General features: G+C 31.7%; 1 protein-coding gene across 1 annotated transcript in view; it reads right to left on the bottom strand.

Moving 5' to 3' along the window:
• Positions 1-14,899, bottom strand: part of LOC143190888 (uncharacterized) — a 161,364-nt gene that overhangs the window by 11,051 nt on the left and 135,414 nt on the right. The window lies entirely within an intron of this gene.

Here is a 14,899-nt window from a genome sequence, read left to right as displayed (position 1 = left end):
ACAGAAATGTAGAAACTAATCACCAATTATATCTGGAAACATATCATCAACTGTATATATATATATATATATATATATATATATATATATATATGTATACAGATACAGATACAAATACAGAATGAAGAGGTGGTCGCCGAAACTGAGGTCTATTTTTAAGCAAAGGACAAATCGTACTACAAAAATGGTATCTCCTTGAGGAAATTGACGCTATCAGTGCTATACAGAAATGTAGAAACTAATCACCAATTATATCTGGAAACATATCATCAACTGTATATATATATATATATATATATATATATATATATATATATATATATATATATATATATATATATATATATATATATATGTATACAGATACAGATACAAATACAGAATGAAGAGGTGGTCGCCGAAACTGAGGTCTATTTTGAAGCAAAGGACAAATCGTACTACAAAAATGGTATCTCCTTGAGGAAATTGACGCTATCAGTGCTATACAGAAATGTAGAAACTAATCACCAATTATATCTGGAAACATATCATCAACTGTATATATATATATATATATATATATATATATATATATATGTATACAGATACACATACAAATACAGAATGAAGAGGTGGTCGCCGAAACTGAGGTCTATTTTGAAGCAAAGGACAAATCGTACTACAAAAATGGTATCTCCTTGAGGAAATTAACGCTATCAGTACTATACAGAAATGTAGAAACTAATCACCAATCATATCTGGAAACATATCATCAACTGTGTGACAGATACAGATACTTGATGTTTGAAATGAATGATGACTGAAATTAATGTGAAAATTTTTTAAATTTTGAAGGATGAAAGATTTAAAAAATATTAAAAAAACCTGAAATTATGTTGAATATGTTCTATTTTTTATTCGTTGAATAGTCTTTGTTATCGTTTGTTTCAATTTATAGCTAAAAGTTCAGTTTGGTTTTGATTTGTTCGTAACAAAACGGTTTAAAAATATGCATTTAGGTCAATAATTAGTGGCTTTACAGACGACACAAACAATGTTTATATACACAGCTGCTTTACCGTAAACTGTTTAGCGATACGTTGATGAATATGCATTCATCATTGTATCGCAAAATGTAATCTAATCAAGATTGAACATTATTTACGTTCAGCCACAACCATCAACGTTCGCCTGTTTATGGAATTTTCGGAACCGTAAAAATAAGTTATCGGGTAATATTAGGCCAGTTTACCGCTGAAATACGTCACGGGCCAATATTGGTAGCAAAACTGGAGCGAAAATCTTCTGTTTCAGTGACATTCGATTACGGGAACATTTGCTGCGGAAAACAAAACATTTCGTTTTCAAAATAAATTGCAGGCACCATAACATCCAATAATTTCAACATTATAATTATGGCTTGGCTATATATAATGGCTTATTCCGATTAGATAATTATTTTATAACCTTCTCGTTGTACATAGCTTTAGTATATCGCGGATTTTAGAGCAAGATCCTTCAAGTTCATTGGTCAAATCTTAGGAACAATTGCTAGAATTTTCGAGATAGGAACATTATTCTTTTAGGTATAACAGATCAGTTGAAAAGTTCCCGGCCTAACAAATAGATGGCGTTACTACAATTAAATCCATATGTTCTTAGTTAGCCCTAACACTCAAAAGATGCGTGTATAAATTTGACAGCTGTCCGATCATTAGTTTGTGAATTATAGCATTTTGAGCGAAGCAACTTTTGTTATTGTGAAACAAATGGATAAAACGGAATGTCGCGTGTTGATAAAATATTGTTTTTTGCAGGGAAAAGGCTTGGCTTGATGCCGAGTCTCCAGGCACTTTCCCAGGAAAATCAACCATCAAGGATTGGTATTTTAACTTTAGACGTGGTGAAATGAGCACCGAACACGGTGAACGCAGTGGACGCCCAAAAGAGGACGTTACCGACAAAAACATTAAAAATATCCACAAAATGATTATGAATGACCGTAAATTGAAATTTAATGAAATAGCAGATACTCTGAAGATATCAACTAATCTTGTACACCATATCATTCCTAAATATTTGGGTGTGAGAAAACTCTGTGTAAAGTGGATGCCGCGCGAGCTCACTTTTGACCAAAAACTACGACGGGTTGATGATTCGGAGCAGTGTTTGAAGATGATCAAGCGTAATAAATCCGAGTTCCGTCGATATGTGACAATGGATGAAACATGTCCCCATCATTTCATTCCAAAGTGCAATAGTCATCCGAGTGGACTGCACACGATGAAGCCGCTCCAAAGCGTGGAAAAACGCAACAGCGTCTATTTCATAGCGTTATTGGACTCTTTGAAGGACGAAATCGCCGAAAAACGGCCGCATTTGAAGAAAAATAAAGTGGTGCTTCACCAAGACAATGCACCGTGTCACAAGTCAGTGAAAACGATAGCAAAAATCCATGAATTGGGCTTCGAATTGCCTCCTTATCTACCGTATTTTCCAGATATGACTCCCAGCGACTCTTTCCTGTTCTCAAATCTCAAAACAATGCTCGCTGGGAAGACATTTTCGTCGAATGAAGAGGTGGTCGCCGAAACTGAGGTCTATTTTGAAGCAAAGGACAAATCGTACTACAAAAATGGTATCGAAAAGTTGGAGGGTCGTCACAATCAGTGTATCACCCTTTTTTTACCATAGTGTTTTACTATAGACTTACTTTTTACGAGGACTTTTCAATTGACCTGTTATACAGCATTTCTTTAGATAGATTTTTGTCGTTAAGCGGTATTTAATGTATTATAACTGAAATATAAGGAAATTCAATCGTAGTTTTTGTTGCATCAAAATTAAAGATAATTATATTAGTAAACTAGCGACCCGCCCCGGCTTCGCACGGGTGCAATGCTGATACTAAATTAAATACACTACTGAAAAAATATGAACGTTGTATATAAAAACATAGAGGCCCGCTCCGACTTTGCACGGGCATAAAATATATATGCCTATGTCACTCAATGAAAACATGATTAAAATCGATCCAGTATTTTTGGTTCCTTCATTACTGCCCTTGACCTGCACGCATTAAATTTGGAGTAAAACAATTCCTCTTCCCCTATACTTACTATGAAGATTTCCTGCTATCTTTGGAATATCTAAATTCATACAATTTTTATTACATTACACATTTTTAAACGCAAATTTTAAATTTGTAATATCTCCGAAAATATTTGTTTAATTTACATGCTGTAAGGAACCATATTGATCTATATTAATTGCACACTGTATTTAAGGTACTTAATTCGATAAGGATTAATTCCGTATTGCTTAAAATAGCTTCGTAAATAAACCATTTTCTCAAGTAAAAAGTAAACAATAAAAATGGTTAATGTGGTTTATCCCTAAAAGATAAACATATACCATCGCGGACTTTTTTGTAGGGTTAGGTAGCATTTTTGCTAATTGCTAAATAAGCCTAAAAAAATAGGTTAATTTACGACATCACGTTAGAAACCTCTAAAATTAGCAATGTTGCCTTAGTATATTATGCATGTATTATACATATAAACCTTCCTCTTGAATCACTCTATCTATTGAAAAAAACCGCATCAAAATCCGTTGCGTAGTTTTAAAGATTTAAGCGCACATAGGGATATAGGGACAGAAAAGGCGACTTTGTTTTATACTATGTTAAGATGTATAGATGATTATTAGAATTGATGTAAAATTCGTTATAATTTTTGCAATTTGTATTAACCTGTGATTGTTTTAATCAAAATGATAGCAAAAATAGTGAAAAAGGTACATTTTCAGGATTAGGGAAAGAGTGTCAAATTTTTTTTTTCGTTTAGAAACGCCAATACGCATGCGTCCCTTGAGTAAATATGTCTATATGACTTGTAGATGTTACAAACATCTCATCGTCTTCTCAACTGGGGAGTGACCAACTTGGAGACTTCAGTATGATAGACGATACCACTCTATACAAGTATCTATGGAAGGGTGCTAAAACGCATTCAATGTTAAGCTTTCGGATGAATCACGCGGTCGTATTTACACTTGACGCATATAACAACAATTCATAGCGATGCAGAGACGCATTAATTTTATCGGCAATTTCAGGAAACGAGATCCTTGCTTCATCCAATCCGATTATCCAATCCCGTGTAAACTTCGCTAGGTTCGCTGAGTTTTGCACGTCGTAGCGCTTCAGTTATTATAAATTATCCCAAAAAATAACAACCGCCTCCATGCTTACCTAGTAACGGGTAATACTTTAAAAACGTATAATTTTCGATCGTGTCCGTAATTTTATTTAACTATGTGTATATAATATGCAGTAGGGTGTATTCAGGCTACATAATAGAATTTTACTTGCGTTGCAATTTAGCATAGAATAATAATGGGTTAGTGAGAATAAAAACAAATTTACTCATACAAATTACAAACACTAATCAATTATATACGTGACTTTTTGATCGATAGCCTTTTGCCACTTATGTACCTTCATATCGTTCATTCACAGTTTCTGAAACTTTTAGTCGAAAAATCGAGCCAATTTAATTTTTAATTTAGCCAGTTTTATATCATTTAAAGAGTTTTAAAGAGACTGGAATAAATAGTAGTTGGACGGGGCTGGGATATCATGATGTCCAAAAATTCGAGCTATATATCTTCGAGCCCACAAAAAGTCTAGAATTTAACGGACTTCCTCAATCGATTGGTCGGTCTGAGCAAGATTAATCTTTTGTCACTGGTGTTGGCTTAAGCATTTATGAACATAAACATCAATACCATCGAGTGTGAAGAAGAATTATTACATTTTACGCATTGAATTATCATTTATTAGGAAAAACCAAAATACCTTTTGTCTTGTACCACTCTATTATACCTTCCTTTTTTTGTTTTACACGTTTTTCTCTATCGCTTCCTCTTTAATTTTTATGTCTTTGGGGCTCTCCTTCCTTGTATCGTCTTCAATCCTCCCCACTCATGCTCAATTTCTTTTTAACAATCATTGCCTTCCTTGACCTTTTGTCTCTGTCATGTTTCTTCCCATTCTTTATATAATTTCCTTTCCATTACTCTACTTCAGATTTTCACGTTTTATCGGCAGGTTCTATATCATTTCTAGTATATATGAGTTACAAAAATACAGTGCATAACTTCTCTTTATATATATTCATGAGTGTCAGATACAATACACTAGGGACCAACAATTTTAATTTTTTTCTTTAATTTATATAACCAGAAATATTTTTCATTTTAAAGGGAAATTGTTTTAAAGGAAAACTGAGTAATTTTTTTATTGTCCTATTGGGTATTGTGTTAATCGGTATAATAAAGTTGACGGCAATACATATTTTTTTATTTTTATTTTAAATATTTTTCGATCGATATAAATATATATATATATATATATATATATATATATATATATATATATATATATATATATATATATATATATATATATATATATATATATATATATATACAATCTAACTAAACACTATATCCACATAATTTTGACAACTTATCTCTATTATATAATAGATATTAATTTCTTGATATACCCGTACCTTATAACCTTACTTTTTTCTACTTTTCGGAAGTCGTATATTTTTTAAAGAATATGATTGACATGAAATGATGATGAATAGCAATTATATATCATATATTTAAGAAAATAAATGTATGGTTCGCACTTTTTGTACCAAACTAATTATTTTGAAGCTACCACCTGTCTACTTAACAAATTTAAATATAAATTTATAAAGTTCGAGCTTTAATATCACCCTAAAGGTGTTTCAGGCGATTTAACAATTTGCCGAATAATTTTAAAGTATTTATTGTCAAGGTCCTCCCCCTCCCTGTATAGGCGAAACAATTTCAGCCCTTATAAATTAACGCCACCCTGTGGTTGAAGCGCGTAATCTAGTGCTCAGTTTTATTGGATAATGTTCGAAATTAGAGGAAATGTGTTGCCCAATCATGTGTTTTGTGAATTAATGAACACAGGAATCTAAAGTTGCGGCATGGACTGGCAAAATAAAGTTATAAATTGGGATAATGTGCGCTTTCGACCTTAGTTTTATTGGTTACGGGCCGATAAGAGTTATTTATGTTTGTAGCGTGCGGTGTGTAGAACGAGGACATAAATTTGGTTTGCATTTATAAAGGCATTTTTTCGGTAATTTAATTAAAATGAAGAATTGTCAAAAGGATTGCTGCTAATTAGTCGTTCAAGCAATATAACGTTGTTGCAGTGACATTCGATAAATTTATTTAATAATTTATATGTCGTTTTGCAATAACGAACCTTATTATTTATTATCTTCATTTATTATATTATTGTCTGGAAATGTTATGTAAACTAGTTATGAAATGTATAAAATATAATGTATAAAAATGTATAAAATAAATAAAGATTAAAATACATCTACAACGTGTTTTTTTAACATAAAAAGAAATGGCGTGTTGTTGAATTGATCTATCGACAATATTGATGATCCCATGTTATGGATTGATGATCTTAAAAAAGGTATATGTGGATAACTGCATGTGATAAAATGGTTTAGTTATCTTGAGTTTGCATTTGACTTAAATCCATGGAAGTTCAATATTAACAATGATTAAAAATTAATATGAGCCAAAGCAATTGGCATAGAATGGTATAGCAAAGCTTATTTACCTATTTAAAAAGTTATTACATTCCAATACGAGGTTGATATTTGGAGTTTTGACAATACTAACTGTTGTTAGGCCCCATTTGACCTTTCCAGTTAAAAAATTAACATTTTTAACTGTAACCTTCTTCAGAATATTTTTTTGAACACTATGGTGAAAATTTTGCCTCTGTGAAAAAATGGAGTTAGCTCATCGTTACGTGTTTTGTGGAATGATTTATGACTTTCGATGTGGACTATCAAGACAGAAGTACATCGATTTTTAACTATAGGTATAATATTAAAATATGGTTTCCTTCTGAAATCAATGACCATAATTTAGGTCCAAATTTTCTCACGAACTGTAAGTTTTAATAACAAAGATTTGCAATAGATATAATTTTTTTTAATTCAATTGTTTAGTAAACAAAACGAAATACTCATCAATTTTCTATCAAGATGGCACATTTAAACACAACAGTTCGAAACTACTTTTCTTTATTACTTCAGCTCCTGTAACTGACTGTTATTATAACTCTGGGTTATAGAAATAAGATAAAGTTTCGACAAACTGTGTAATAAATTATCAGTCTTGTGATCGCTTTTGAAAACTTATAAAGATAAAATTGTGTTTCAATTAATATTGGAACAATGCCGGTTAAAGGAAGATTAAGCGGCGGCTGTTAAAGCTTATCAAAAACAGATTAGTTAGCATAAATAAGGATATTTTGTATCGAAATAATAACAATCGCCTGAGATGAAAGACATGATTTTTAAAAGGAGATTGATACGATACTGAATAAGATAGAAATTGCTAAAAAAGCGTTGTATATCTTGAAACATATACTAGAAAAAAATTTACTAAACACTTTAATAGACTCATCATTACTATTAACATTTCCGTATAGTTAGCGAGTTTCTAACAAAACTAATTCAAAACAGTAAATTTGTTATACACTTTGCAAACTGATATTTGAGCAAAATCGATATTTAGATTAGAGCGTCTCTATGAGCGATCGCGATGTTCAAGTGGATTAGTCGATACCCTGGCAATCCCAGGTCTAGTTTTGAAATATTGGTTTAAACGAAGTGTATGCGGAAAACACTGCAAATGCTGTAAACTATTTCTATTTCCACAATTATTTTGCATTAATATTTATATATTTCTTGATATAGACAATATATAGCTTATAATTACAACGTTTGATATAAACATACTAAATCTGGTTATAGTAAAGTTAGCATCCTCTAAATTTATTTCAACAAAGTGTCATTAACAGGAGGTTACTTCGTGTATAGTTTTTTTTCAAGATTTTGTAATAACTACCACGCAAATTGTATTTTGCAAGCTTTTTGTACTGGGAGAATTATTCCCTCTGCATTAGTTATGAAAAGTGCAGAGCTTAAAAACTATATATATTTTACTTGAAAATTGCTTTACTTTAATATAATTAGTGAAGAAAGAATAACCTGAACGCATCTACTTATTGCGTCAGTCTATACCTATCAAGCAGTTATGCTGTATCACAGCTCCCGTATGAAGAAATTATATTCCTTTTCTCTATAGATATTGCGATTGTATAGATTATGTTATTAGTTGTAGAACAAAAACTTTAGGACATAGCAATTGAAAAAGAAATGAACATGAAATAATTGATTTCATTCATAGAAAAAGAAATTATTTATCAGGTCAATTGAAAAGTCCCCGAGCTGACACGTAGATGGTGCTACTAGAATAAAATTAATATGTTTTTTACTTAGAACTAACCCTCAAAAGATGCGTGTATAAATTTGACAGCTATCGGATCATTATTTTGTGAATTATAGCATTTTGAATGAAGCAACTTTTGTCATTGTGAAAAAAAATTGATGAAAAGGAATTTCACATGTTGATAGAATATTGCTTTTTCAAGGGAAAAAATACAGTCTAAGAAAAACTTGGCTTGATGCTGAGTTTCTGGACACTGCCCCAGTAAACTAATCATCTTGGATTGGTATGCTAAGTTTAGACGTGGTGAAATGAGCACCGAAGACAGTTGACGCAGTGGATGCCCAAAAGAGGTTGTTACCGACGAAACATTAAAAAAATCCAGAAAATGATCTTGAATGACCGTAGATTAAAATTGAATGGGATAGCAGACACTTTAAAGATATTAACTGAATGTATACATCATATCATTCACTTATATTTGGGTATGAGAAAGCTCTGTGCAAAGTGGGTGCCGCGCGAGCTCACTTTTGACCAAAAACAATGACGAGTTGATGATTCGAAGCAGTGTTTGAAGATGATCAAGCGTAATAAACCTGAGTTATTGCATCGATATGTGACAATGGATGAAACATGGTTCCATCATTTTACTCCGAGGTACAATCGACAGTCATCCTAGTGGACTGCACACTATCACCCTTGAAGGGAATTATGTTGAATAAAAAAAACTAATTTTGCCAAAAAAAATATGGTAGGCCGGAGACTTTTCAATTGACCTGTTATGAAGTATATTGACTGAAGTTAGGTGGACCAGGTCCACTGCGACCAAAAGAGAATATTTATTATATTTTATTGAATTCCAAATTTTACAAAAATTGGATTTTTTTTACGTTCCTCGTTTTCTTTGCCATGTTTTTCTTCGATTTAATTACAGGTCTCCGTACATTTCGGCCTATACATTCACACATTCAATGGATATTAACTTAAGATGTGATCATAACTTATTATTGGCATTTGTTGTTGGATATTAATGTTTATCGCATAACACATGTGCCCTGTATATTTAACCAATGCTTGTTGATCAAAGTGTTCTAAATTCAATGCGACTAAATCCATTTAGGTATAGAAATGGAAATTAAATTTATACAAGTAGACGATACAACATTTCGGTTCGTAATTACATTACCTATTGGAGTCTTTTTATTGATTATTTTGTATTCTTGTTTATTAGAATTTTACATTTATTGTCTGTATATGTATATTGAAAGACATGTCTCAATTATCTGATATGTCTATAGATGAGAATAAAAATATCTACATTAAATTATTTGTCCTAGATATACATAACTTTACCGTTATAATATACATGAATATTGGACGAGAAGAGATTCATAAAAAGTTCGAAATAGTTTTCAAATATAACGTTTTTATGGTCGTCTCCGTCTAGACATTTAAATATAACTCGTTGAAATTGTTGCTTTATTTAAAAAATCTCCATTGATTGTATAATGCATCAAACATTCCGAATCGTTGGGCGTCAACAAATTGTTTCCAATTCTCAGAGTATCGTTAGCGAATGTTATAATTAAGATCTAATTTTATTTCTAATTATAAAGACCTACCATTTTAATTGTTTTTGAGATCATAATGAGTTATTCTTAAATAAATGACCTTAAAATTGTGTAACAAGCTGACTGTTGTTTTGGGAAAACATTTCTTGAAATTTCTTGAAAAACATAAAATTATATTTATATAATGTTATTTTATTTATATTTATGTAATATTAATATATTTATATAATTATATTTATATAATTATATTTATATAATGCTCTTAAGTCGTAAATCTCTAGTAATATTTCTAGAATGAAGCCATATTCTAGGCTTCTGTTGGAATGTGAAAGAATTAATTATCTGTCATGAGCTTCTAAAATCTGGGAAACCATCAATTTGACGTTGTATGAGGCATTGCATTTCAGCACGACAACGAGAGACCAACATTTTCAGAGTTTCAGCAAATATTGAAAGAGATTGGAAGTTTTGATGCATCTACCATATCGCCCGAACTTAGAATAGAACACTCTGTGACCACTATTTCTTTGGGTGACTGCAACACTATTTTAAATGCTGTGCGAAAAGAGGTAAACGGTCATGGATCAAAACGACACATACCAGGGATAAGCAAAATAGTACGAACACCATGCAATATAGTACATTTTGTTGCATGTTGGCAACACTACTTGACTGCATATAACGCTACGCATATTTATTGCTCAGTTTATATGCCAAGTCTTGTAGATTATATTTCAGTGCATTATTCGCTTTGTTCTGCAAAGATAAAAATAAGCGATCGGTGAAATATGTGATCTCACAGATATTGTTTAATATTTTACGGGTGATATTGTGCATGGTAATGACAGTATATGCAGAACAAGGTAAAACCTCGTCGACGAAGAAGAATTGTGGTTTAAAAGTGGCTAACCGACAGATGTTAATAGAGATCAACGAATATTTAAAAGGATTGTCGCTAGACAACAAAAATCCATAGCAGCAAAAGTAACAACGGAACTCAGCACTTACTTGAGCAATACTATTTAGATAAAAACAGTACGGTGACAGCTCCACATAGCAAACATTCATGGATTGCTAAAAACTTGGATACTTGATCATTTGAAAATTGTGGTATGGTCCGATGAATGATCGTTTAAATTGTTTCTTATTGACGGCTAGATGTATGAATGTCCCTAAACGAATTCTGTTATACGGACTATCTGCGTCCTATAGTCAAGTATGGGAGAGGTTCATTTATAATTGGGGCCGCACAATCTTGGTATTCAGCTAGTCCTCTCATACACATCATTGGCCGAATTACTGCGAATGAATATCTGCCTATTTCAAGATGATAATGCGCTATTTACACAGCCAAAAAGGTTCAGTCTAAGTTTAAGAAGCATCATCGAATATCCTCCCTGTCAAGCACAATCGCCAGAACCCAATATAATTGAACCGTTATGGGGAAAGTTAGAGCAGAGAGTGAAGAGTAAATTTATATCATTGAATCAATTGCCGGATGTTTTGGTAGTAGAAGAATGGGTCGAGATTATGTTGGAAACTATTCAGACACTCTAGGAATCTATTATGTAAAGAATTGTTGTCGTTTTAAAATTAAATACTTATTAATAAATACTTATTGCGTATGTGCCAAATGTCTTGCCACATTATTTCATCCATCAGTATATCACTGATTAGTGTTTGAAATTAATATGTGCAATTTTTTTTAAATGCGAAAAAAAAAACTTTTTCCTCAACCAATTCTCCACCCACATGAAAATCTTACATGCACTAATACATTATTCTGAATATTTTAAAAGGGTTTAAGTTAACTGAACACAGTGTCATGTGTTTTCAAATTAATCCATTGTCTACATAATCTACTAGGAATGCATCCATTATGAATTCGAATTGGTCAAATTTGTAAAATATAAGCGTAATACGACTTAATAGAGTAAATGTAGATCCGAGAATACGCCGTGCCAACTAGAAAATAAGCGCCTAAGGAAATTTCAAAATTCCAAACACGATTTTAGTTACATCTAAGCGTAAATAACTTTCTCCACATTTTAAATATACGGAGAAAATTGCATCGGCTTTCCATAAATATTAAATAGTCGCTCTTGGTTGGATCTAGACTCTTCATTAGCCGTAAATAGGTTTAAGGAGGTTGTTAATGTTAGCAGAAAGGCCGAAAATACAACGCTAAGGGAAGAAGGGAAACGTATTTTGTGCTTCTCCTAATTCCTATTCAGATTATGAGGTAACAAAATTAATCGAACGTTTGTTTGTTACTGACAGATTGATTGATTGTTTTCTGAAGGATCGGGTATTTGAAAACTGCCGGATCGATCTTATTGCATCATAGGATATCAGCTCATATTAAAACAAAAATGCTTTAAAAATACTGGATCTAAAAGGATCAGGTATTTTACACAAAAGTACATATAATATGAACTGTTATTACTTGATTGTATGTCTACACTTATAACAATAGTTTTTCAATTTATTAATTAGAATTTATAGCGAATTCTAGGTTACATCGGCTTAAATTTTCAATTAGGATTGTTAACACATTTTCTGCTTTCCACAAACCAATTAAAGAAATATATTCCGTTCAATCAAACAGTGAACTCACGTCATGCAAATTACTGGCGTCAAAACGTCGCAATGTTGCTATATGAACTTTGAGTCTTAGTTCATTTAGGTTTTAACATAAATTTAATATCATAAACTAAATCACTAATCACTAACGTTTTGAAAAATTTTACAGATGTTTGACTACCAGGCGAATTTTGTAGGCTGTATCTCTCTTAACTAGAATGAAATCAAAAGGAAAATATTGTCTCGTTCTAAACGAATTTACAATTTGCGATAGGCAACACATCTTAATGACGTGAGTTCATTGTTATTTTTTTGAAAAGATTATAAAATAAAATTGTCCTGAATATTTTACCTGAAGAGGACGCTTGGACAGTTTATGATGGCAAGCCCGAACTGAACGACGGTCAGTGACTGAATGATCTAAAGTAGCCTTCAATAATATCCCTTATTCTCTAAATATACGTCACGGGGTTGCCAGAGCTTTGTTATCGTTTAGTGGACGTCGCTGCTGGTACCCTGCACGTAGCCAACAGCTGGGATTATATTTTATGGGATATAAAATTCGACATGCCTCAAGATCACTGCAATATCTTATGACATCACGTTTTCAATCAGTCAATTTTACATTACTTAAACGAGAGCATCTTCTTTCGTTGACTAAAGTTTGTTAACTAACGATGATGCATACTTAATACTTTGTGTGTCCCTGATTGTCGATATTTGGATAGAGAGGAAAAACTCGTATGTTAATATGGCACCTTATGAAGCTTATAATTTTATAACGTAATTTAAATTCTAATATCTAGGTAATTTAGTTACGGTTTTTAATTAACTTTACTAATAACATAACGAGTGTTAAAAACAATGGAAATAAATAGTGGGTAAATAGAAAAATGGGAGAATGGGTTAATTTTTAAATATAGAGTAGAGTATAACAAGCTAAAATGAAATAATAATTATCTAATAAATTCAATCAAAATATGATGAAGAATGATGAGAAAATATCGCAGGTGAAGCAAGAGTAAACTTTTACCTAGATAGTCAATTTTTTTAGGCTATAGGGGATAGAAAAGTACTTCTTTATTAGCTCATGGAAGTTTGAGGGGCTTAGACGTGAAAAATAGTTCAGGAGAGAGGAAATTGGGACACAGAGCACATACAGTTTTCTTTGAAGGAAATATGTGCCTATGATATATTCAATATAATGACGTGTTTTAGGAGGGGAAGGATTTAACGTAAATTATCAAAAAAGTAGGAGTCTAAGGAGATAGTTCAAGTGATGTAAATGTCAGTGCATTTGTTACTGATAATTGCTACATGAGAGAGTAACAAGGATTACAATATAATCAAATAGAGGGAAGGGAACAAAATATAGTTAGGAACTTGACAACAAATGGTTCGGAGAACTATTATCAAATGGAGCCGTGATAGTTGATAAGACGGGTCAAAACATAATAAGGCAGTTAGAAGTCGGCGGTAAATGTCAGTAGCATCACAAATATGGTGGAAATTCAAAATACAGTACGATAATTAGAAATAGTATAACAAGTACCCATAAAACCGTGAAATGTTCAAATCAAAACTTTTCTGTTCAATTAATTCCATAATAGATACGTATATTCTATTAAATTCGGCCATAATTAGAATATCCCGCAACCAATTAATCGATTTAAAGTAGTATCTGTTCGGACGAGCAGCATCCAGCCGTAACACGGCTTGCAATGGTGCATAATGAGCTGACAAAGTTGAAATCTAACTTTACCCTGTCGAATATAGACTATATATAAGAGGCTTAACTATTAGTTACAGTTTACTGTTCGTCCAGCTTTGTTATCAAAGTTATTACTTTCTTAAATTCATATTGAATATTCTAATAATCGGAAAAGAGAATACAAATTTATATGTTACAGACATATTTCATAACATAAATGATCAAACGATTTTGCATCAGTATTAAAACATTTCTTACGAGAAAGAGCGATTTTCGGAAATTTTTAATTCATACTGATTAGGTTCGTTATTTGCTTGTTGAAACGGGTGCTTACCATACAGTGAGGCTAATTTAAATATAAGAAGTTGTCGCGAGTATTTTCAAAATTAGAGGAATGGTAAATTTGACGAATGAATCATATAAGCATTTATGTGAAACTTGGATAAATATCTTAAACTGCTGTAAAAATGCTGTAATGTTTATGAACACTTGCAAAGATTTACCATAAATAAAAATTACCAAAAATCCCATCTAAGTATATCTAAGTTATTATTGATATATTTGGCTAATATTTATTACCAATTATTTTATTATGCATAGCTTCATAGCTTGAAGAAATACGTTGTTTATGTTTCTGAAAATAAGGTAAGCTTTAATATGAATAGAATTATCATCAGATTCATTC

This window comes from Rhynchophorus ferrugineus, unplaced genomic scaffold (assembly GCF_030347505.1).
Source record: "Rhynchophorus ferrugineus isolate W39M unplaced genomic scaffold, kcgeb_rfMv2 rfM2, whole genome shotgun sequence".
Lineage (NCBI taxonomy): Eukaryota > Metazoa > Arthropoda > Insecta > Coleoptera > Curculionidae > Rhynchophorus > Rhynchophorus ferrugineus.
This window is presented reverse-complemented; position numbering and strand designations above follow the sequence as displayed.